Below are 24,868 nucleotides of genomic sequence, written 5' to 3' on the forward strand. Positions count from 1 at the left end.
TCAACTTACCTTGTATTGTGTTTCTGTTACTTTTGAAAATTTCTTGAGACAGTATCTATATGGGCCAGGTGGGTTTCCAACTCATGATCCTCCTGTAGCTTCCTTAGTGTGAGGACTGCAAGTGTGTCTCCACATCTGGATGTCATCTTCTATTTATATAAAATTACGTTTAAAAGACACTCTTTCCTATTAGTTGTAAGCCACTTTGTGTTCTTTTGATATAAGATGGGAGATAACTAGTGTTTATTAAAGACCAATTTCATTTACAATTATGTGTGATGTGGGTGTGTGCTTGAGGGCACTGACCTGCCACTGTGCACTTGTGAAGGTGAGAGGACAAACTTGAAGAATCTGTCTCTCATGAGTTCCAGGGAACAAACTGAGGCCATTCATTCTGGGTGGCAAAGCCTTTTATTCACTGAGCCATCCATTGGTCCTTTCATACATCTGTTAAATCTCTTTAGTGTGGTTAGACTTGCCAGGGAGTGGGGGATCTTTCTGAGGCCTTTTGTCTTTTTAGCCCCCATAATTATAGTTAGCTATGTTAAATGCACCCTTTACAAGTGTCTGAGTGAGTATATGGAAGGGGTGAAATACACCTGAGAGAAGAAGCCTTTTGTCACAGAGTACCATGTATATCAACTGTCCCTTTTGTCTAAACTATAAGCTCTCTTCAAAATTATGTTCATTTATTTACATGTGTGCCTGCGCATGGAGAGTCAGAGAACAGCTTGTGGGAATTAGTTCTCTCCTTCTACCATGTTGGTTCTGGGGGTCAAATTCAGGTTCTCTGTGTTGGCAGCAAGCACATTTGCCCACTGAGCCTTTTCTTGAGCCCCGAACTATTAACGCCTAATAGTAAGGCTCACTGACTTTTGCTGGAAGAGCCACTTTGGATGACCAGAGTGTCACACTTATTTTCTGTTACTCTTCACAGTTTTCTTTATCATTTTCAAAATGTGAGCTGTGCTGAGTCCATAGTCATGGACCTTTGAAATAGTTGAAATAATAATTTGTAATTTAAAACTTAACTCTTTTGTCTCGGCATATGAACACATAGCCCAAAGCTACATGTATGGTCGGAATTACATTTACTGTTTTCTCTGATGGGATAAGGACCATGTTTGCATGCTAGGTGAAAACAGGTATTTGTGTTACTGAATTTGGCCATTCTGAAAATTGACAGTTTCATTGCAGTAAAAGCATTGGTGATGTTAACAACAGTGTTAATGTGATTCAGTACTCTTTAGTAATTACACAGTTGGCATTTATGACCAGACTTCTGAGATCCTGTCCATCTGGCCCAGAGTTTTCGCTTCAGGTGGATTTGGGTTTTTTGTATTGATTTTTGTAGTTTTCTGTTTTTCCTATTTCAGTATATAAAAATGTTATTTTGTGAAATGAGTTAATATAAGCTTAATTTATTCAACATGTTTGATATGCTTATATTGTAAAATTGTCTTTAATCACTCTTTGCATTAAAATTATTGACTGTTGTATTCATGAGTGCAAATATAATATTACTAATATTATAGTTTTAGTAAATAGAAGGTTTTTAAGGTAAGTATAAGTTTTACAGAGTTTTAAAAATCACCTAGATGCTTTTTGAAAGTAGTACCGTGTTTTTCATTGCAAGGAAGCTGAGGATTTTAGATTGTGTCATGATAATTTAAATCAACCTCCATCCAACTGTATTACAAATTTCAGAGAAAAGGCAAACTGGGAGGGAAAAACTAAGAAATGCAGTTTTCAAATTAATAATTGGATTTTTTTTTGGTGCTCAGGTGAATATTTTAAATTTTTGAAAAAAAAGCTTAAAATGTAGGAAGTCATTCTACCTTATGTAAACTTTTTGATGCATACCATTATTTCAAAGATTGCTATATATTTATACAGTAGTATAATTGCCCTACGAAAAATAGACTCATGCTTTGACTAAATATAATTTTAATCTTGGAATAATTCCAACTCGGAAATTTCTTGTAGCTTCTTTCTTAAAGAGGTTGAAATTTAAGGGCAATTCTTTAGCAGGTTCTTGAGCAATTATTTTCTTGCATTTAAAAAAAATCTTGTTAGCATTGCCTTAATTTACAATTTGTTTGCAAAACCAATGTTTGAAAGCTGCTTAAGGCTGCCAGCTTTCTTTATTGTAAGTTGAGTTCATGCCTGTCAGAAATAAATCCTCCTTCAAAAGGAAGGAGAGGATTCTTCTCTTTATTGTAAGGTTTGACCTCAACCGAATTTAGAAGAGAACAATTACCTGAGCCGTCCTTTTACCTGGCTTAGTTTCGTCACGTGAGCATTCCGGTTACCGGTGAGCCAAGTGCTCCACCTGCCTCTCAGTTTGTTTACCAGGAAATCAAGATGTGTAAACTGCAGGAAGTACTATTTGACCCTCTCCGACAGTATCTCATTACAATAATTGCTAATCTCTGAATAAGACAGCCATGTTTTGTGAGAGAGAGGTTCTGTTAGGTAGATTTGAGGTGTTTCAGCAACCAGAGCATTGCAAATGCTAACTTGAATTGTGTTTTCATTAGAGCGCTTGATAAAAGACATTGTGACCTTTGGGGTCAGCAGAGCTAGGATACAATAGTAAGTATTCTTTCAAGCCTTTCAACTGAGAATATCGTGGCTTGTTGTGGAGTGCTGTCTCTGCTCTGAATCGAAAGGATAATGGCTACTTCCTGATTAAACCCTCTCCACAGTAAGCTGCGAGTGTTGTGCTGAATGTCTTTCTCCTCCTAACGAGAGCGGTTGCTGTTTTCTTTATTGTGTATCATCGTGTTTTCATTGACGAGTCTTTTAGAAGTATTGCCTGAACTTTGAACTTACATTTTGAGTAGAAACTACTGTTTTAAGTTTGGAGACTTTTTTTAAAATTCGAAAGTATTTCTGTTTTGTATCTTGAATCCAACCATCTCATATATATACTGTGTATTTTGGTTAAAGAAATAAGCTTTAAAAAAAAAAATTAGCCTGGTAAGTTATAGTAAGCTGCCACTTGCATAGTGCTCTCAGCAAAATCCTGAAATAACATGGAGTAAATCAGGTTATTTTCAGACTCTGGGATAGATTATAATTTATTTTTCTGTAAGAAATTCTATTTCCATGCTGTCATAATGTATCGATAATTGTTTTAATTATGTATTAATTTTTTACATTAATTACGAGAGCCTGTGCTATAAAAATGAATGTTAAGTACTCAAAGCATAAGAAGGAATAAAGAACCGCTTAGCTTTAATCCTGGAGCTGGCAGCCACCCCATCTGTGGCCTTGGGATGTTGTTTAAACTGCTTACCTCCTTTTCTTGCCACCTACTCTGGTGCTTAAGTAAAATGTGTTTGTTTATTTATTGCAGTATGGAAAATATAAAGGAAACAGGTTTTACAAGTGTTTTATAAAATAGAGAATTAGTTTAGCAGATAGGAGTGTTAGTACCATGTAGTATATAGAAAAGCAGAAGATTCACAGCTTTACAATGAAGTGATCATCTAACTTAAAACAGAATTCTGTTTTTCTTAAACCTTCCTTCCCAAAGAATTATGCCTATTGTTGGATCCATGACTAAATAAGAAGGGAAGTAGACAGTTAATTCAGTAGGGTCACAAGGCATGCTTCTGGCCTTCTAAACATGAGCTTGTGTTCACAAACTAGAGAGGAAATGCAAGTTATTTAAATATTATCATCTGTAATATTTAAGCTCCAATCATAGGTATTTTGTTTATGTAAGAGGTAACATTTTCAAATTACTAAAAATTAAATGCAGTTTCTGAAGAAGACTATAGAATCTAAAATAGGCAAACATTTAAAAGTATTCTGGGGAAATAGATAATCCAGCTTGTGTTGTGAGAATTGAGGTTCCTCCTTTTAAAAATGCTTATCAAGTTTATTTTGACTCAGCAGTTTTTAATGTAAGTTATTGTTGTATCTCAAGAAGGTTCTAAATATTAAGTTTAATGTCAAGCTATTAAAGTAAAATTTACAGCAGTGCCTTTTTCATTTTATAATGATAAGTAATAGATACCATTTATTGTTACAAAGAAACCACTGATCTAATTTATCATTTTATAGTCATGTTGATCACATTAGGCATGATATCATTGCTTTCATTTTCGTTGCTGAAGAAATAATTGTAGAGAATTTAAATAATGTGACTAAGGTCCTTTTGCTAGTGTAAGAGTCAGGTGAGAATAACAGAACCCAGAATCCAGTACTCCAGAGTCATACAGAGTGTTAAGGAAAGACACTTTATATTTGGTTGATTAAAAGGGGCTCACATCTTTGGTTTTAGATGGATTTATTTACTAAATATTATAGAGTACCCCAAAGTACACTGTAAGAAGTACAATTATTGACAGTAGGAAGCCAAACAAAACCCTTGTCTCACAGTGTACGGTTTTAATATAAGAAGCAAGAACTTAGCAGGCTGTGATAGTACAGTGTGATAACTGATAAAGTGCAGGTAAACACACAGTGCTAACTGCTGTATAGAGTGATAGCCAATACATTGTTGCTACTGAGGATTATTATTGTTACTCTTACTATTTTGACATTCTGATGATAGGCCCCCTTAGGGAGCCTTAGACAGAATTCCACCACTGAGCTATTCCAGCCCACTTCATTTGCACATTGAATTTCATGTCTTCTGGAGTAGTCTAGATACCTGGTGTTAGGTTTTTGCTTAAATTAGAAATAAAGAAGAGGGGGCACAAGATGAAACATGAGACTAAGAGAGTTTATTATAGCCCCAGCAGAGTAGAGAGACTAAGAAGAGGAACAGGGTTAATGGCTGCCCGCCATGGCCAGTCACCATAGAGAAGCAGAGAGAGTGTAAGAGAAGAGAAGAGGGGCAGAGAGAGCGTAAGTGGGCAGGGGTCTGTCTTTTAAAGGGGTCCTCTACACCTGCGTGCAGACTTAGTTCCCATGGAACCCTGGGCTGACCAGGATACCTCCTGAGTGGATTCTATCAGGTAACAGGGGCAGGCAGGCATAATGCCTGAACCTTTCACCTGGGAAATAGCTGTAAATAAACCTTCCAAAGTTGACTTCTGTGTAACATATAGTTCAGGTGGAGATAAATTATAATGAATGATTTGTGAAATATATGGTACATTAGACTCTAAATGTTAATAAAAAAAAGGAAACTAAAGAAAAGGGAACAGGGTAAATTTTGTGGTTGTTCTGGGCTCTGACCACGCAGAAAGCTTTTGGCATGAGCGTGCCTGTTAAGACCTTAGGAAATAAATGGAGGCCATTGTGATTGGAGGTCCGAGTGAGGAAGAGGGGAGAGTAGGAAGGTGTCTTATAAGGAAGTAGGAGAGGCTGTTCACAGGAGACTTTTCAGACCCCTGTTAGGACTTAGTGGGACTCGGCCTTTTGCATAGATCTAGTTTGTATTTTGAAAGGATTATTCTATTGACTATGTTGAGAATAGACTGTAGTCATGGAACATTGTTACAGAGTTCTTTAATCTAACAGAAGGAAGTGGCTCTGTAGAATTTAAACTCTGGATGTTCTGAAAGGTAAATCTGAAAAGATTTCTTGGTCAGATAAGAGGGAGAAAAGACAGAAGGATGAAGTTGCCATCAGCTGTGAGATACAGAGGTTTTCCAGGTGAACCAGGCTGGGAAGGGATAAAGAATTAGGACTTTTTCTATGTGGTACATTTGATGTACCTAGTAGAAGTGCAAATAGATGTAGGAAGGCTTCACTGAAGAGCTAACAATCTACATTGATACTGAGGAATGGATTGACTTGTCCCAGCATAAGAGATGTTTTCTTTTTGATAAAACTCACACACGTTCCCTGTAAAACACCTTGGCATTGTCTTCTTTACTTACTAACTAGAGTAGTAGCATCCGATCATTTGGAAAATATTATTATTATTATTATAAAATTATTTTATATGTATTTGTGTTTTGCCTGCAAGTACAGCTGTGTGAGGGTGTCAAATCCCCTGAAACTGGAGTCATAGACAGTTGAGAGCTGCCAAATGGGTGCTAGGAATTGAACTCATGTCCTATGGGAGAGCAGCCAGTACTCTAAATCACTGAGTCCTCTTTCCAACCCCAAGGATTATTACCATCACCATCATCATCATTATTATTATTATTGGTATTTTTATGTTAAAAATTTTAATGATTTTTATTTTATAATCTCAGTTGATCTCTGTACATATGACATATTTTATTTTCTTTTGTTTTAGTTTGTTACATTTACAATTTTTCCCTTTCTTTTTTTCCCTTTTTTTTATTAGAAAGAAAATTATTTTACATGCCAATCCCAGGCCCCTCTCCCTCCTCTCCTCCCTGTAACCCCCCCCCCAAATAACTCCCTACCTATCCCATACCCTTTCTGCTCCCCAGGGAGGCTGAGGCCTTCCATGGGGTGTGGGTCTACAAAGTCTGTCATATTCTTTGGGATAGGGCCAAGGCCAACACCCTTGTGTCTCGGCTCAGGGAGTATCCCTCCATGTGGGATGGGCTCCTAAAGTCCATTCCTGTGGTAGTGATAAGAACTGATCCACTACAAGAGGCCCCTATTATTGTTTGTTTTGAGACGGGGTTTCTCTGTGGCTTTGGAGGCTTTCCTGGAACTAACTCTTGTAGACCAGGCTGGTCTTGAACTCACACAGATCTGCCTGCCGAGTGCAGGGCTTAAAGGCGTGAGCCACCACTGCCTGGCTAAGTATTATTATTTTAAATGTAATAAAATTGTTTGTCAAAGAACTAAGTACCTTGGGTAGTTAAATTTTCATAGTATTTCAGTGGCTAATCATGAGCTGTACCTGAGTGCTTTAGCTGTTGATTCTCAACATAGTGTTGCAAGACAACTATTATTCTCATTCTACATGGTGAGAAAGTGAGGACAAGAGAAATTAATTGTCTAGAGTCCTTCATGGTTAGCTAGGTCATTGATATATAGATAGCATTGACTATGCCCCATATTTTAAAAAAAGTATGTTCTTAAGGTTAATTAAAAAACAAAAACAAAAACCTTGTTTGAGGACCCAAGAAGGTTTTTTGGAACATTAGTTCCCATCCTGTATTATAATGCAGTGATACTCATTCAGAACAAGCTTGTGAGTTCTTGGTCATGGAGTCAAGCCATCTGTGGGTCTTTTAAAAATTCCTATGGTTTCACCCCATCCCTCCCCCATTACAGAGGTGCCATCCTCTCCTGCCCACACTACCCCTCATAGTGCTCAGTAGAGTAGTTGACAATTTCAGCTGCCATTATCTTCATTTTTTCCCTAATACATTGCGACCTTTGAAATCATAATTCAGTCCTGTGAAAAATGATATCAGAGATTAAAAGGGTGTAAGGACTTTCTTTTCTTTTCATTGTTTTTACATTAAACAAAGTTTATTACAGGTGGGGGAGGGGAAGAGCAGGAGAGAGAGGAAGGCACCAGAGAGAAAGCAAAGAGAAGAGGGCATGAGAGTAGGAGAAGAGAGAGTGTAAGAGAAGAGAGGAAAAGAGTAAGAGAGCCTAAGTGGGCAGGTGTCTGTCTTTTAAAGGGGTCCTCTACACCTGCGTGCAGACTCGGTTCCCATGGAACTCTGGGCTGACCAGGATTTTCTAATTAATAAAGAATGGGTTTTAACTTCTGTCTTGCCAGTTTACAGACTAGCTCTGTTTGCCTCTTCTTTGGCTTTTGTGGTCTTGTGGCAAATGTTTTTCTTCATTGACTGGAACTAATCTCCAAGATGCTAGTGGGCTTGTTCATGGACTGCGATTGATGTATTTCAGTGCAGACTCGTACTCTACCTTGGTACAAACCCATTGGAATGGGTTTGCTTTGGAGACTATGTCTAGAAGTGCATGCCTTTAACTTTTGATACAATGCTGATTTTTAAAGGAATAGAAACAGTTCATTCAAACTTATTATATCTTTCTTTAAAGTCTTCTACTTTATTGTCATACTCTTAACAAGTTTTATAAGTATAATTTATTTAAATGTCATAATCATTAAATAATCTATTTGGTTGACCTGAAAATTATCTTTAAAATAATTTTAACTAAACTATCTGTAATTTTCAGATTCTAAATAACCCTGCTAAGAATTAGAATTATATATGTTAACTACATCTATGTAGGCATAGAAAATTAGCAAACACATTGTCAGTGTGTTACTCATTTTAAGAGTATTTATTTGCTGGGTGGTGGTGGCGCACTCCTTTAATCTCAGCGCTTGGGAGGCTGAGCCAGGCAGTGAGTTCCAGGCCAGCCTACAGAGTTCCATGACTGTTACATAGAGAAAACCTGTCTCAAAAAAAACCAAAACAACAACAACAACAAAAAGAGCGTTAGTTTGGACAGCATTTGTTTCTTATTCAATCAGGGAAAATGTGAGCCAAGTGGTTGTTAATACCTAAAATTCCAGCACTGAGGTTCTTTTAGAATGATTGCCTTAGAGTAGAAGGCCAGTCAATGGTATGATTTGTGTAAGGCCAGTCTGAGATACAGTGTGAGATACTCAAAGATTTTTTTCTTAAAAGAGCAATCAAAATCTTTTTGTTTGTTTGTTTGTTTTCGAGGCAGGGTTTATCTGTGGCTTTGGAGGCTGTCCTGGAAACTAGCTCTTGTAGACCAGGCTTGCCTCGAACTCACAGAGATCCTCCTGCCTCTGCCTCCCCAGTGCTGTGATTAAAGGTGTGCGCCACCAACACCCCTCGGCAATCAAAATCTTATGTATTTCTCTGGAATGCTTTTCCTTACCATTTGTTATTGAAATTGTCACTTACTGAGTTTGTGCAACTGTAGGACTGAATTTATATGTTGCTTTACATATAGTGTGTTATTAGATCCTGTTTTGACAGCCTGAGCCACTATGAAATCCTAACAAATATTAAGCATGAGTATTGATTTGATAACTTAAGTAATTTGCTTGGCATTTTAAGCAATGAATAATCAAATATTAAATGTGTTACAATAATTTTAAAACATCAGGCATCTCAAAAATGGTCCAAGATTAATTGCTAAATGAGTGAGCTATAGAAATAAAACACTGTGACAATAAGGGAAACCTAGAGTAGAATGCCAGAGGAGACATTTTCATTAAATAGACCAGAGTGACATTCCTGATCACAAAATAAATAAATAAATAAATAAATAAATAAATAAATAAATAAATAAATAAAACAGCTTCAAATACTAGTTTAAGAAATAGATTTCCTGCTGGCGTTGGTGGCGCACACCTTTAATCCCAGCACTCGGGAGGCAGAGGCAGAGGCAGAGGATCTGCAGGCGGATCTCTGTGAGTTCCAGGCCAGCCTGGTCTCCAGAGCAAGTGCCAGGATAGGCTCCAAAGCTACACAGTGAAACCCTGTCTCAAAAAACCAAAAACCAAAAAAAAACAAACAAACAAAAAAAAAACAAAAAAAAAAGAAAAAAGAAAAAACAAAAAAAAAAAGAAAGAAATTTCCTGCAAATCACCCTACAGTACACAATTCAATAATTACTTGCCATTTGGACTATTTCTTTAGGGACAGAGCCTCACTATGGGGTGCCCCGACTAGCCTGGAATTCGCTGTGTAGACCAAGCCGCCATAGAACTCACATCACAGAGATCTATCTGTGTCTCTGCTTCCCAAGTGCTTCAGTTAAAGCCTGTGCCACTATGCCTGGCTCCTTGACCATGTACATAATTCACTAGCATTAGTCATATTCAGTATTGTGCAGGGATTTCTATTATTTCCAAAATGTTCTAACACCTCAAAATTCTGTAATCGTCAAGCAATCCTACTAACTCTAATCTGTTTTTTTTTTTTGTCCTGTAAATCTCTCATATTCACACAGTATTTATGGTTTTATTGGGCAGGTTTATTTTCCTTAGCACAACGATTTCAAGGATTGTCCCACTTCTAAAATCTTTGGAACCTTATTGCTTTATATAATTCAATTATGTAAATAAAAGAAGCATGATCTATACTTGTGTAGCATCCATTTATCTATTTTGTTTTGGCTCTTGGTTTTTGGGTTGTTCTGTTTGCTTTGTTTTTCAAGACAGGGTTTCTCTTTATAACAGTCCTAACTGTCCTTGAACTAGTTCTGTAGACCAGATCCGACTGCTTCTGCCTCCCAAGTACTGGGATTAAAGGTGTCTGCCACTGCCACCCAACCCATTTATCTGCTAATGGATAGAATCTTTATTAGTATCTGCCTTCAGTTCCTGTAGTCATATCATGCTTTGCCTTAGAGAATTGTCAAGTTTCAGTTGAAGAAAACATTCACCTTGTGAACTTAGTGTTATATAGAAAGCATGGAGGGTGTGGATCTCACTAAAAGCTGAAAAAGCCTTTGACAAAATCCAACATGCCTTCATGATAAAGATCTTGGAGAGAACAGGAATAACAGGAACATATCTAAACATGATAAATGCAATATACACCAAACCAATAGCCAACATCAAACTAAATGGAGGGAAACTCAAAGCATTTCCTCTAAAACCAAGAACAAGACAAGGCTGTCCACTCTCTCCATACCTCTTCAATATTGTACTTGAAGTTCTAGCTAAAGCAATAAGACAAGAAAAAGGGGATCAAAGGGATACAAATTGGAAAGGATGAAGTCAAATTTTCACTATTTGCAGTTGACATGATAGTCTACATTAGTGACCCGAAAAAACTCTACCAGGGAACACCTACAGCTGATTAATATCCTTCAGCAAGATAGCAGGATACAAAATTAACTCAAAAAAATCTGTAGCCCTACTGTATACAGATGATAAACCCAATGAGAAAGAAATCATGGAAACATCACATTTCACAATATCCACAAGCAACATAAAATATCTGGGGATAACACTAACAAAAAAAGTGGAAGACCTGTACAATAAGAACTTTGAGACTCTAAAGAAAGAAATTAAAGAAGATACCAGAAAATGGAAAGATCTCCCATGCTCTTGGATAGGTAGAATTAACATAGTAAAAATGGCAATCCTACCAAAAGCAATCTACAGATTCAACGCAATCCCCATCAAAATCCCAACACAGTTTTTCACAGACACTGAAAGAACAATATTCAACTTTATATGGAAAAATAAAAAAACCCAGGATAGCCAAAACAACTCTTTACAATATAGGATCTTCTGGAGGCATCACCATCCCTGACTTCAAGCTCTACTATAGAGCCATAGTTCTGAAAACAGCTTGGTATTGGCACAAGAATAGACAGATAGACCAATGGAATCTAATTGAAGACCCAGATATTAACCCACGCACCTACGAACACCTTATTTTTGACAAAGGTGCTAAATCTATACAATGGAAAAAAGATAGCATCTTCAACAAATGGTGCTGGCACAATTGGATTCGGACATGCAGAATATTGCAGATGGATCCATACCTGTCACCATGCACGAAACTTAAATGCAAATGGTTCAAAGATCTTTCCATAAATCCAGCCACACTGAATCTTCTAGAAGAGAAAGTGGGAATTACCCTTGAACAAATTGGCACAGGAGACCGATTCCTTAACATCACGCCAGTAGCACAGACATTGAGGTCTGCAATTAATAAATGGAACTTCCTGAAACTGAGAAGCTTCTGTAAGGCAAAGGACACAGTCAGTAAGACAAAACTACCGCCCACAGAATGGAAAAAGATCTTCACCGACCCCACATCTGAAAGAGGGCTGATTTCCAAAATATACATGGAGCTCAAAAAGCTAGCCATCAAAACACCAAACAATGAAATTAAAAAGTGTGGTGCAGAACTAAACAGAGAAATTTCAACAGAGGAATCTGAAATGGCTGAAAGACACTTAAGAAAGTGCTCAAAATCCTTGGCCATCAGGGAAATGCAACTCAAAACAACTCTGAGATACCACCTCACACCTGTCAGAATGGCTGAAATAAAAAATACCAATGACAACCTATGCTGGAGAGGATGTGGAGAAGAAGGAACACTTCTCCATTGCTGGTGGGAGTGTGAACTTGTAAGACCATTCTGGAAATCAGTATGGTGGTTGCTCAGAAAAATGGGAATCAGTCTACCTCAAGATCCAGCCATTCCTCTCTTGGGTATATACCCAAATAGTGCATGTTCATACAACAAGGACATATGTTCAACCATGTTCATAGCAGCATTGTTTGTAATAGCCAGAACCTGGAAGCAACCTAGATGCCCCTCAACTGAAGAATGGATAGAGAAAATGTGGTACATTTATACAATGGAGTACTACTCAGCAGAAAAAAAGCAATGGAATCTTGAAATTCTCAGGCAAATGGATGGAACTAGAAGAAACCATCCTAAGTGAGGTAACCCAGTCAAAAAAAGACAAACATGACCCCTAATCCAGTGGCTGATGGAAGCAGAGACAGACATCCACAGAAATACTCTCTTTGAGAGTAGCCAAATTTGGTTCCCAGCATCCAGGTCAGTTACCTCCTGTAACTCCAGTTCCATCCTCTTCTGGCCTGTGCACACATGTGGTGCACACACACAGACACACATATATAAATAAAAATAAAATAAGTTGTAAAAAAGAAATCAGAAAATGAGACAGTGCAGCCAAAATTTTTAAAAAATTACCTTTCTTTCTCTTTCTCTTTCCTTTTTGTCTCCCTCCCTCCCTCCTAGAGAAAAAGAGGGCAATAACACCAAAGAGTGAGTGTGTGTGTGTGTGTGTGTGTGTGTGTGTGTGTGTGTATGTGTGTATGTGTGTGTGTGTGTGTGTGTGTGTGCGCGCGCGCGTGCGCACATGCAGGCACATATTCATTCTCTCTCTCTCTCTCTCTCTCTCTCTCTCTTTCTCTTACACACACACACACACACACACACACACACACACACACACACACACACACACACACACGTATGTTAGAGGACAACATTGGGCATCATCACAAATGCCATCCATCTCCTTTCAAGACAGTCTCTTGGAGCTAACCAATTAGACCACACTGGCTGGACATTGAGCCCCAGATAACCTCCTCTTTCCATCTTCCCAGCACAAGGATTATAAGCATATGCAATCACACCTCCAAATTTTGGGTTCAGGGACTCAAATTTAGGTCCTTATGCCTGTAAGGCAATTGCATTACCAACCAAAGCCATCTAATATTTTTGGTTGTGAGCCTAGCCTTTAACGGCTGAGCCATCTCTCCAGCCCACCCAAAGCCATCTTTCTTGTCCCTTTTTATGTCAAAGAACCCGAAAAACCTCAAGGATAGAATATCTATTTATATGGCTTTGTCATATCCCATAACAGTCATATATGTATATATTCACCCCCCGTGTAGTGTTTTTATTTCAAAGCATTTGTACTTTGAGTTAGAAATTGGTGTTTTTTAAATTTTATTATCATATATATTACATTTACAAAGAACTAAAGCAAAGTGTAGGCGTTTGGTTTATTTTATTTAAGTTATTTGACTAGGTTGTGAGATGATTCTCAAGTCTGGCTGTATATCAGAAACACCTTGTGGTTAGATTCAACAATATACATATGTAGCCCTAGCTACTTAAAATTTAGGTAGCATTTATTCTTGAGCCCAGATTGTAAGCCTGAACAACATAGCAGGTTAGAAAGGAAAAAGAGAAGTGGGTTTAATATAGTGACATTGTGTAGGTCATTTTTATAATGTTACTTCTTATTCATAATTGTGATATATGATAAACATGTATTATTTTAAATCAAATCCTATGTACTAAAGTGAATTTTTGAAAAGATCATTGTACTATGTACCTTGGCCTAAGTTAAGTTATATTTCCAATTTGGCCAAAAAAAAAAAAAAAAAAAAAGAAAGAAAGAAACCAAATTAATCATGAGAAATTGACAACTCTAAATGAGCTTTGATGTATTTTATGTATTTAACTCGGGAGAAGTAGCTGTGGTAGCACAACCTTCGATCTTGGCACTTAGGAGGCCAAAGGAAGGTTGTGAGTTTGAAACTTCCCCATATTACATTTCAAGACTGTGTCTCACAAATTAAACCAAAACTAAATTTCATAAAATGTAGTTGCATGTGTTCCTAGAGAGATGGTTTGGCAGTTAAGAGCATTAGCTGCTCTTCTAGAGGGCTTGATTCCTGGCACCCACATGGCAGTTCACAGTCGTCTGTAAACTCCAATTCCAAGGTATTTGATGCCTTCTTCTGGTCTCTGAGGGCGCCAGGCATGCAAGTGATGCACAGACATACATGCAGGCAAAACACCCACATAAATAAAATAATAAAATTAGATAGAATTTCTCTTTGGAGTGTTGGCTGCCACAGAACTTACTATGTAGTCCAGGCTGGCCTTGAACTCAGAGAACTGCCTTCCAAGTAGTGGGATGCTGAGATGCTGGGGTTAAAGGCATGTTCTGTCACCACCCTTAAAATTTTAATTTTTAAATAAAAAGTTTAAATTCATAGAAAAGGCTTTTGTGCCAACAAGAAGCTATCATCAGAAGATTTTATATGATATACTTTGTTAGTCAGGTTAATTGAACAATAGGGCAAATATACAAATCAATATAATATCTTTGTCTTAATGATGATGTACAGTATACTTACAGAGATCAAACATATATGAATATTTGGTTCGTCTTGTTAAAGTCACTTGATTAGTTTATGGTAACACTTGGCTTTCTTAGGTTAATGACTTTGGAAATGAAATGTCTGCAGCATGTCAGCCTTTGTGGATGGTTCTCCATTCATTCATTCTATTCATTCTTCCTCTGAAAGTTTATTGGGTGTATTTATGTGATTGGGTCATAGGCTTCTAAGGTACACAAAACAGATGCAGTATTTAACATCGTACTTGCAGGAGACAGACAATAAATAATAAAATTGGTAAAGTACATAGAATGACATTTTTATGATAAGTTCTAAGATGTGCTGGTGGTGATGGAGTTGACAGAAAAAAATACAGGGATATAATGGGTATTAACTATGAGCCAAAATGTTTTGTGTGTTTCAGTAAAATAAAACAAAGTAGTAACCAACAGTAAACTGTTCTAAAAATGAGCTGTGTAGTACTTGGGATGACTCTGAAAGTATCTTTAAAAACACTTTATTAAATGATTAAGTTTAATACAATTATCAAGAGATTATTAATGTTAATGGAATCTGGTGACTGAACCAGACAGTACAAAGTAGTTGGAACTTTAAATGCTCCACTGCAAATCTTCAAAACAAAGGTTTTAGTCACCCAGTCCTTCCTTCTGATAATGCACTTAAGTGCCCAGCCCCTTGCCTTTTCATATATGAATACATATCTCTCTCTGGACAACAGGGTAAGAGTCTCCCTCCCTAACAACCATCAAATGAGACAGTTTCTAGTCAAATATATTCCCAATCTGTGTATGAAGGAAACCGAAGCCCATCTGAATTGTTTTGGGGTGAATATGAATTAAGACCAACTTCTGTTTTCAAGTAAACATTTATCGGGAAATCTTATGTTTATACATAATTGGGCATGCAAATGATTAAAATCTGATGCATGGGGGGACAATATGCATAATATATAGTTAGTACATATTACTTAATTTGTAGTTAAAGTGCAAATTATCAGTGTCCAAACAGAAAGAACTTGGTCCCTAAATTACTGAAAAAATAAGAACACTGCAGTCTGAACAAAATTCACTTTTGATTTGTGAACTTATAAAATTAAGCATAAACATATAAGGAAGAAGGCAACACAGTTACTAAACTTTGCAATTATCTAAAGTTCACACAAGATTATTCTCTTTGGAGGGCAAACTTGCCAGGGTATAGGTAATCTAGTGATAAGCATGTGTGCAGGTTTACCTGTGAGAGAGGTGAGGTGTACTTGCTGTTGTAAATCCTCTGGACATTTCAGTTACCTTTAGTCACATTTAACTGATGAAGAAGTGATGTGGACTTATTGAGCTTTCCTATTCCTCTATCTTTCCTTTGGCAAATCAAAGCAGTTTTCTTCTCCACAGTGGCTAATGTAAGAACAAAACATCTAGCTGGAAGTGTGCTGGGCCCTCCCTCTTATGATGATAGCTCTTTGAAGTATAATTAACCCCATTTTATTGATTCAGAAACTAAGGCTCAACAGACATTCTGCTGTGTGCTATATAGCATGGTGAATTTGGGAACTACAGAGCAATAAAAAGTCAGTGTAATTAGCAGCCTCCTGGGTAGACGCTGAAGCTCTCTGTAATTCGAAGACTGGGAGTTGTGACCTGGAATTAGTCAGATGCAGTTTAAGAATAAAGCAACTCTTAGCTAAGGTGCAGCTTTCTTCCGTCATCCTGGATCTGGTTCATCAGATGCCAGTCACCTCCACCATGCCACCCAGGTTTGAAGCTGTGTTGTGCCTGAGGTGTACCTGAGGTGAGATGGGCACTACATTTTCCTTGGTCCCCAAGATCACTTCGGGTCTGTCACCAAAAAAAATTCATGGTAACATTGTCAAAGCACCCAGGAACTGGAAAGGTCTGAGGATTACAGTGAAGCTGACCGTCCAAACCAGACAGGCTCAGATAAGGCAGAACCCTCTACCTCTTCCTGATCATCAGAGCCCTGGAGGAGCCACCAAGAGACAGAAAGAAGCAAACAAACATTAAAGACAGTGGAAATACCACTTTTGATGAGATTGTCAACACTGCTCGGCAGATGTGGCACTGGTCTTTAGCTAGAGAACTTTCTGGACTATTAAGGAGATCCTGGGTACTGCATTAAGTACCATTAAGATTAAGGAGTACTGCATTGTCTGTGGGCTGCAGTATGGCCTGTCTCTATCCTCATGGCATCATAGATGACATCAGCAGTGATGCAGTGGAATGCTCAGATAGTTAAAAAGCAACAACTGGGACTGGAAAGATGGCTTAGAGGTTAAGAGCACTGGATTCTCTTGCAGAGTTCGATTCCCAGCAATCACATGGTGGCTCACAACCGTCTGTAATGAGATCTGGTGCCCTCTTCTGACCTGCAGAAATATATGCAGGTAGAAGATTGTATACATAATAAATAAAATCTTTAAAAAAAGAAAAAGAAACAACAACTACAATTAAAGACAAATAAGAAAAGACTCTTGGGTCAGTACTCACTGGAATGCAGTATTTGAACTATTGGAAGGGAAAAACTATCTCAGGCATATAAATAGCCTGTGCAGTGATGAAAAGAAGCTAGTGTGGCATAATATTTGTTCAGAAAATTTCTGCTAGCCTCTTTAGGTTGCAAGGAAAATAGCTCACAAAAACACAAGCAAAAAGATGGGTATGCATCCAAACATTTCTGAGAATGAAAGAAACTCTGAAGGATAGGTCTAAGGAAGAGAACCTGGGATTAACTGCACTTACCCCTGATGGTCGCTCTTTTTCTCTGTGCATGTGATCTTCCATTGTCCCAGACAATTGTGTGCTGGTTAATTTTTGTCATCTAAACACAAACTAGAGGCACCAAGGAAGTGCCCCTATCAAAATGGCCCAGGGCCATGTCTGTGGGACCTTTTCTTGATCAGTGATGGATATAGGAGGTCCCATCCCACTGTGGACAGTTCCATCCCTGGGCAGGTAGGCCTGGTCTATATTTAAGAAAGTTGGAGTCAGGCAGTGGTGGCACACACCATTAATCTCAGCAGGTGGATCGTGGTGGGTTTGAGGCCAGTCTGGTCTTTTAAATAAGTTCATGGACTGTCAGGGATATAGAAAGAAACCCCTGTCTTGAAAAAACAAAAACAAAATAAAACTTAAAAAAAAAAAAGAAAAAGAAAAAAAATTTAAGTTGGATAGGCAAGCTAGGGTAAGTCAGTAAGCAGGATTTCTTCATGGTTTCTGCCTCCAGGTTTCTTACCCAACTTCCCCTGATGATGGACTGATTGTAAGTGGAAATAATCCCTTTCCTCTACAAGTTGCTTTTGGTGTTGTAGCACATTACTTTTGTTGTCTGTCTCTTTGTTGTCTATCACCACCCACCCACCCCCACCACCCATCCATCCATCCATCCATCCATCCATCCATCCATCCATGCCTGTTGTGCTTGCTTCTACCCTGGGTTTCAGGGCTATTCAGGCAGTATAGGACATGGGCTCCCTTTAATGGCATGGGCCTCATGTTTAAGGAGAGCTTACCACTCTTGTTTAACTTGTATTTCCGGTTCACAGCCTTGATTGCTCAGCTAAAACACTTCACTTGTTCTTATCAGAGAAAACTTGATTAGATTATAACATCTTTTGGAGGCAAATAACATATGTGGTAGATTTCTGGCCAGCCATTATTTCTGTGAGTCATGCCTACTTAAGGTTTTTTTCATTAGTGTAGGGGAGTGATGACTTCTGGGAATTAAAGCTAGAGTCTTTTACATATTAAAGCACTTGGTTACATGCCAGTCCCTGTGTTTTCAACAGCATGATGTATGATTTTTCCTACTTCTTGAATGGGATTAGGAAGAGGATATAAACTGGTTTTCTGAAAACTTTTATCATTTAAAAATTTATCACAGAACCAGATGGTGGTGATACACACCTTTAATCCTAGCACTCGAGAGGCAGGGGGATCTACAGACAGATAAACATTTTCCAAATGTTCTTTATAAATGACCTAGAATATATTGGTGCTTTAAAAAATAATCCCATTAGCCTGGCGTTGGTGGCACACGCCTTTAATCCAGCACTTGGGAGGCAGGTGGATCTCTGTGAGTTCGAGACCAGCCTGGTCTACAAGAGCTAGTTCCAGGACAGCCTCCAAAGCAATACAGAGAAACCCTGTCTCGAAAAACCAAAAAAAAAAAAAAAAAATCCCATTATGTAGATTTCATGATTTCCAAGGGGTTATGACTCAAAAATTTTAACCTATGATTATACTTGTGTCTATTCAATAAATAGCTTTCTAGGTCTTAAATTCTAGGGTTGATAGCTCATGTTCAGGTTAGTAGCCAGTGTTTTCTACATGTTTCCCTGGACCCTGGGAGATGTTCATATATAGAGATAACAGTATGGACTGAACATATTGTATTTATGTACTTAAGAATATATACACATATATATGTAACAGCAATTAAAGAAAAAGAAGCCATGACCTTGAAAGAGAGCAAGAGAATATGGGAGGTATAGAGGAGGAAATAGTAGGGAGAAATGATGTGACTATGCTATAATCTCAAAAAATAAAAAAATAAAAAATTCTAAGAAGACATTGACATTCTTCTGGAGTTCTGATGTAAGGTCCCATATTGAAAGGCTCTGGGTTGTCAAGGCTTCAGCCTAATCAGCCCCAGTGAATGGGCAAGTCTAAAGTGTGCAGCTAGCTGCTTCTGTTTTTTTTCTCTGTTGCCACCTTGTCCACTTGCCGCTTGTTCTCTCTGAATACAGTTAGAGGTGCCAGTGTGTATTTGTTTATGGACTCTTCCACCAGTGATAACTGGACTTAGCAGTGTTGCAAAAAGCACAGAACTTTTGTGATTTTTACTAGGGATATCTTGATTGAAACATTTGAGAAATGGTGAAATACATAATTAGGATCATTTGACATTACTTTCTGAGTGACTTTCCTAATCCTTGATGATGGCCAAATAACTCACCACAGAAAACATAACAGCATGGCAATTGGTGCAGTTTTGTCATAGAGGTAACTGCCAATTCAGATAATTCCCTGAACCAACATTTCTTAAGAAAACTTGAATAAAGTAGTACCTACTACAAAGCTACCAATCCGTTCTTTGACAGTTTTAACAGTCTCCTTAATATGTGACAGATTTCTTTACTGAGCAAGATGTCAGTCATTTAGGTCAGTGTGCTATTCAATAGTATTTTCAGCAAGGATGTTGTTATAATTATTAAACACTTGAAATATTAGTGCTGTGGCTTAAAGCTACTCAGTTTAAATCTTCAGTTTAAATCTATGCATGTGATTAATAATAACCATTGAATAATAGGATGTCTATGAATTACTTTTGTTTTGATGTGTCTTATTGTTCTAGGCATAATCTCACTCTATAACCCAGGCAGGCCTCAAATTTATGGCAATTCTTCAGCCTTAGTCTCCCAAGTCTCCCAGTGTGAGCCACCACATCTGGCAATACATATTGCTTGGCTTTCTGTTGTTGTCTTTTGTTTTCTGAGAAGGTATAGTGTGGAGCTACAGAGACTGGCCTTGAACTTTCTGTACACTGAAAGTTATTTTGAAATTCTGGTCTCTTGCCTCTACCTAGAAAGTGCTGGGATTTTAGGTGTCAGTCATTACATCTGGTTTATATGGTGAGAGGATCAAATCCAGGAATTTGTGTTTGGTAGGCAAGTATTGTACCAGCTGAGCAACACTCCCAACACTTTGGGAGTTGCTTTTGGACACTGATTTTGTGTTATTAAAAATTCTCACTGTCACTGGTGGCACATTTAATCCCAGTACTCGGGAGGCAGAGGCAGGCAGATCTCTGTGAGTTCAAGGCCAGCCTCGTCTGCAGAATGACTTCCAGGGCAGGCTCCAAAACAATACAGAGAAACCCTGTCTCCAAAAATAAAAATAAAAAAAAAATTCTTGCTGTCTAGTTGAATGCTGTCCATAAACACTGTAATGGGGGGACTGTTTTTACATGTAGGTGAAGGAATAGCTACAGTGAGGATTCTGGATATTATAGTTTGATTTTTTATGTCCCAATAGAATATATTCTGGGAATCAAAAGAACTATATTTATTAATCTAGCTATTGTCATTCTGAAGCTGTTGGTTGCAAATTGTGACATAAATAAGTAGTTATGGATTGTTGTGTTTTTTGGTTTTTGTTTTGTTTTGTTTTGTTTTTTTGTATTTTGAGACAGGGTTTCTTGTTTCTTTCTCTTTGTAACCCTGGCTGTCTGGCAATTGGTTTTGAAGACCAGGTTAGCCTGGAACTCACAGAGATCTGCCTACCTCTGCCTCTAGAGTGCTGGGATTAAAGATGTACACCACCACACCTGGCTATGGATTGAATTCTAAAACTGCCAACTGATACTTTTGTTGTGTGAACTGAGATTTTTTTTTTTGACAAATTTAAAAATAAGGACTATAGATATAAAAATTGATAACAATTTGTAGTTATGATTTTGAATTGGAATTTATGGTTGATGTTATTAAAACAAGTTACTTTTATTGAACCATTTTGTTTGTTAAGTGTGTAGTCATTCCAATGTTTTACCATGTATCTTAGCTACTTTTTTCATTGCTATGATAAAATACATTGACAAAAGTCGCTTAAGAGAGAAAGGAAAGCCTGGTGGTGGTGGCACAACACTGGGGATGAAGAGGCAGGTGAATCTCTGAGTTTGAGGGGGCTACACAGAGAAACTGTCTCAACAAACAGAGAGAGAGTGACTTCCCTCAGTCATAGACTATTATCTGGAAGCATAAGATGAAATAAACACTTTACTCCCCAAGTTGGTTTTCGTCATGGAGTGTTATTCTAACAGTAGAAATGCTGACTCAGGCACATTACAAATTCAGCTTCTACTCATGTAAGCTTCTAGATTGTTAGGCATATTTATTCAGGGTCATAATTGTAATCAGAATGCAATATGGTAAGTGCAGTGACTGTTGGGAAACTGTGATTTCGTCCAGTTTTCAGTTGTCTCTCTACTGGATGTGGCACAATGGCTTTCCTCTTGGGTAGTGAGATAAACCCTGAGTTTTTCGGAAAAAAAAATTTGATTTTGTGGCCACTACAACAGGAATTAAGTTTTGGTTAGTGAGTGAATGAAGCAAGTAGGTGATTCTAGCTATGGTTTTAGTGTGGTTGGAGAATATAAAGTTTTCAGGTGCTTAGTGAGTTTAGCAAACACAAGACTCTGGCCTCTCTACCCAACAATGTGAAAAGTGAAAGGAGAAAAAAGGGCAGTAGTTTTGTCAATGTCAGTGCAAGAGCCCCTGCCTATAAAAGTTTGTGGTTCTTTTGTTACTAAGGGAAGGAATAAGGACTTGCTATCACAATGATTTCTCCCCCTCAATTCCCACCCCCAAGATTATTTGTTGAGGAGCTAAGGAATATTGAGATGACCAGTCAGGCAAAAAAAAAAAAAAAAAAAAAAAAAAAAAAAAAAAACCAAACCCAAACAAAAACAATGGGAGGAATAATATATGATACTAACAGTGGCTCTTTCTAGCAACAGATGGCTATAATAGATATTAGAGAATTTGATTTCTATTTCGCTAAGATTTGGTTATGGCTAGATAAGTTGCATCCATATTAGTAAATTTTAGATTGTGGGCAGATTCCATTGCTATTTTTGGACTGCTATAGTATAAACTTTTATGTGAAATAATGACTACTTTAAGCTTAAATTTAAAAATGTGACAAGGGAAAGATTTGATTACCTTACACAGTTCATATTTATAGTTTTATCTGGTTTGATCTACTTTTCTAGTTATGGATCTTTGCTACAAGTAAATTTAATATTTCCATGAAGAATTAAAACATGGATTTTGCTATATATTAAACCCTAGCATTTCTGAAATTTAGGGAAAAATTAAGAATCATTCTCTGGTTTACACTAAAAAGAAAGTAAAGGAGAAAAATGATACAGTTTAATTGGAACACTTCTCTTGCTTTTTAGAAAAAACAAACAAACAAACAGGTATTTCTTTGAATTTTTCCCCCAAAGTAGTATCTCTATTTCTCAAATGGTAAAACTTGAATCCATTTGGTAAAAGAGGTATATTTGGTTGAACAGTTTTTATTTCTGTCTAGAGCTTAACTTTTCTTTGAATTTACTCAGTCTGAAGTTTTCTCATTTTCTTGTATCTTATAGTGTGTTACAGCCACTTTGTGTCTATGCAGAAGCAGTCATCACTAGGAAAAGGAAACCAGTACCTGTTTATTGACAAAAACAGACTCTGCCTATAGACTCTAGTTTGCTGGATCTTTGGTCTGTGACATAGTGACATAATCAGTACAGTAACTATGGTATTGAAGAAAAATGGATAAATTTCAAATTCATAGGAGAAGTAAAATTGAGGTGAATCGGATCTGCGGGGACAGAAAACTGGGCATGTTCATTTCAGCCCTCTGCAGGGAGCATCAGAGTCATGGTTTACATGTGGGATCAGTTTCGGGATTGAAGATGCCATTGCTAAACATTTTCATCTGATCTCTATTTGCAAAGTATCCCAGTCCCATTCAGGTTTGTGCCAACTTGTACCAACAGTTCTTTTTGTCTCCTGCTTGAATTCTGTACTCTTTCTGGCAGATCCATAGGTTCACATGACCAGATTTTGCTTAATTTATCGCCTTACTGTGATCTTCCATTAAAGTCATGCAATGACATATTACAGAAATAAATGTAGATGGCTAGACTAGATCAATTATGGAATATTTTGAAGGGTAATTTTCAGCCATAACAAAACATTCTCCTTTTATTTATTTAACTGTCATCAATACAAGAACATGGTTAAACATTTAAAAGGTATATAAAGATGAACAATGAAAGCTAATTCCCTCCATGAAGACTCCAAGCACATGGTTCTTTTTCCTACAGTTAACAGTTTCTCATATTTTTTTTTCTAGAAACATTCTGTCAGTGTGCATGCAGTAGAATGCCATCCCCTATACTGAGCACAAATTCAATCTTGCAGGCTACACCTTGTCCTTTTTACAGAGTCTTCTTATTCTTTAAAAAAAAAAAAAAAGCTGTAGTTATTTCAAACTTGAATAGTTTTTATATTTATTTATTTTGGGTTTTTCAAGGCTGTCCTGGAACTAGCTCTTGTACAACAGGCTGGTCTCGAACTCACAGAGAACCTGCCTCTGTACCCCCACCCCCATCCCTACCCCCCAGTGCTGGGATTAAAGGCCTGTATCACCACTGCCTGTCATTAGTTTTTATTGGTAGACGTGTATTGTTTACTCATTTGCAGTTGTAACATGCTAATGAATATTCCTTATATGTTATCCATTTCTGTAAGTATGTTTTAGTATAAGTGCCTTTGAAGATTCTGAGCAGGGAAGTTGTAATATTAGAAAGAGAAACCTGATTTTAGGGTGACCAGGACAAAGCCAAAATTCTAAATATACTGTTCATTATTTTTAATCATTGTTCTTTAGAAAGTTTTTTTTCCCGTCTAATGTGTATCTTGTCTCTTCTTCCTGAGAAGAGTATTGTATTTACTTCAGTGCATTTCTTAAACTGCTTTTATGTTTTATATAGGGCAAAATCACTTCTATGTGATAAGTTGCTTCTTTTGTTCCCTACCTTGGTTGCTGCTGTTTTCAGAGCAGCCCTTACTGTTTCTGTTAGAATGTTAATTGTCTTTCTTAGCTGAATAAAGCTTCCTATCTCCTGTTTGTCCTTTGCATTGTCTTGTGTTTGAGTGAGTTAATCTGACATTGTCAGTCTTTATCTTTCAAATCTTTGTATCCTTGTTAGAAATCTCTAAGCTTAGTCAATATTTAAAGCCATAGATTATACCTATGGTTTAGTTGATCTACAGATACTAAGTCTTGTTCAAACCTCCGTTAATATTCCCATATATCCATTTTGTATGTGTAGGATAACCTCTTCCTTACAAATATTTCATTTCAAAGGAATACTTAATCTTTTGAATAGAAAAGGAAACTCCCTGAATAGATTATTTACTGAGCAGCATAAAAACCAGTGCTTTGCTTTTGGATTATTTTCTCATGTTCAGGTCTCTGAGGTCTCAAGAGCAAATTTTTAAAAGATTTAAATTACAGAACCTGTAATTTAGCACAGTGTGTATTTGAAGATAGAAAAAAAGGCAACACTGGGCCATGGAGAAATCTCAGTTGGCAGAGTGCTTGCCATGCACATGTGAGGACCTGAGTTTGGATGTCCAGAAACCACAGAAATGCTGTGTCTGTAACTCCAGAGTGAGACTGGGGTCAGGGGACAAGGGGCAGAAACAGATTCTCAGAGCTCATTGACCAGCCAGTTTACACACACACACACACACACACACACACACACACACACACACACACA

General features: G+C 37.5%; 1 protein-coding gene and 1 pseudogene across 11 annotated transcripts in view; both read left to right on the top strand.

Annotated features, from left to right (window-relative positions):
* Baz2b (bromodomain adjacent to zinc finger domain 2B) overlaps positions 1–24,868 on the top strand; it is a 215,705-nt gene that overhangs the window by 79,609 nt on the left and 111,228 nt on the right. The window lies entirely within an intron of this gene.
* LOC118239051 lies at positions 16,252–16,771 on the top strand (annotated as a pseudogene).

This window comes from Cricetulus griseus, chromosome 6 (genome assembly GCF_003668045.3).
Source record: "Cricetulus griseus strain 17A/GY chromosome 6, alternate assembly CriGri-PICRH-1.0, whole genome shotgun sequence".
Lineage (NCBI taxonomy): Eukaryota > Metazoa > Chordata > Mammalia > Rodentia > Cricetidae > Cricetulus > Cricetulus griseus.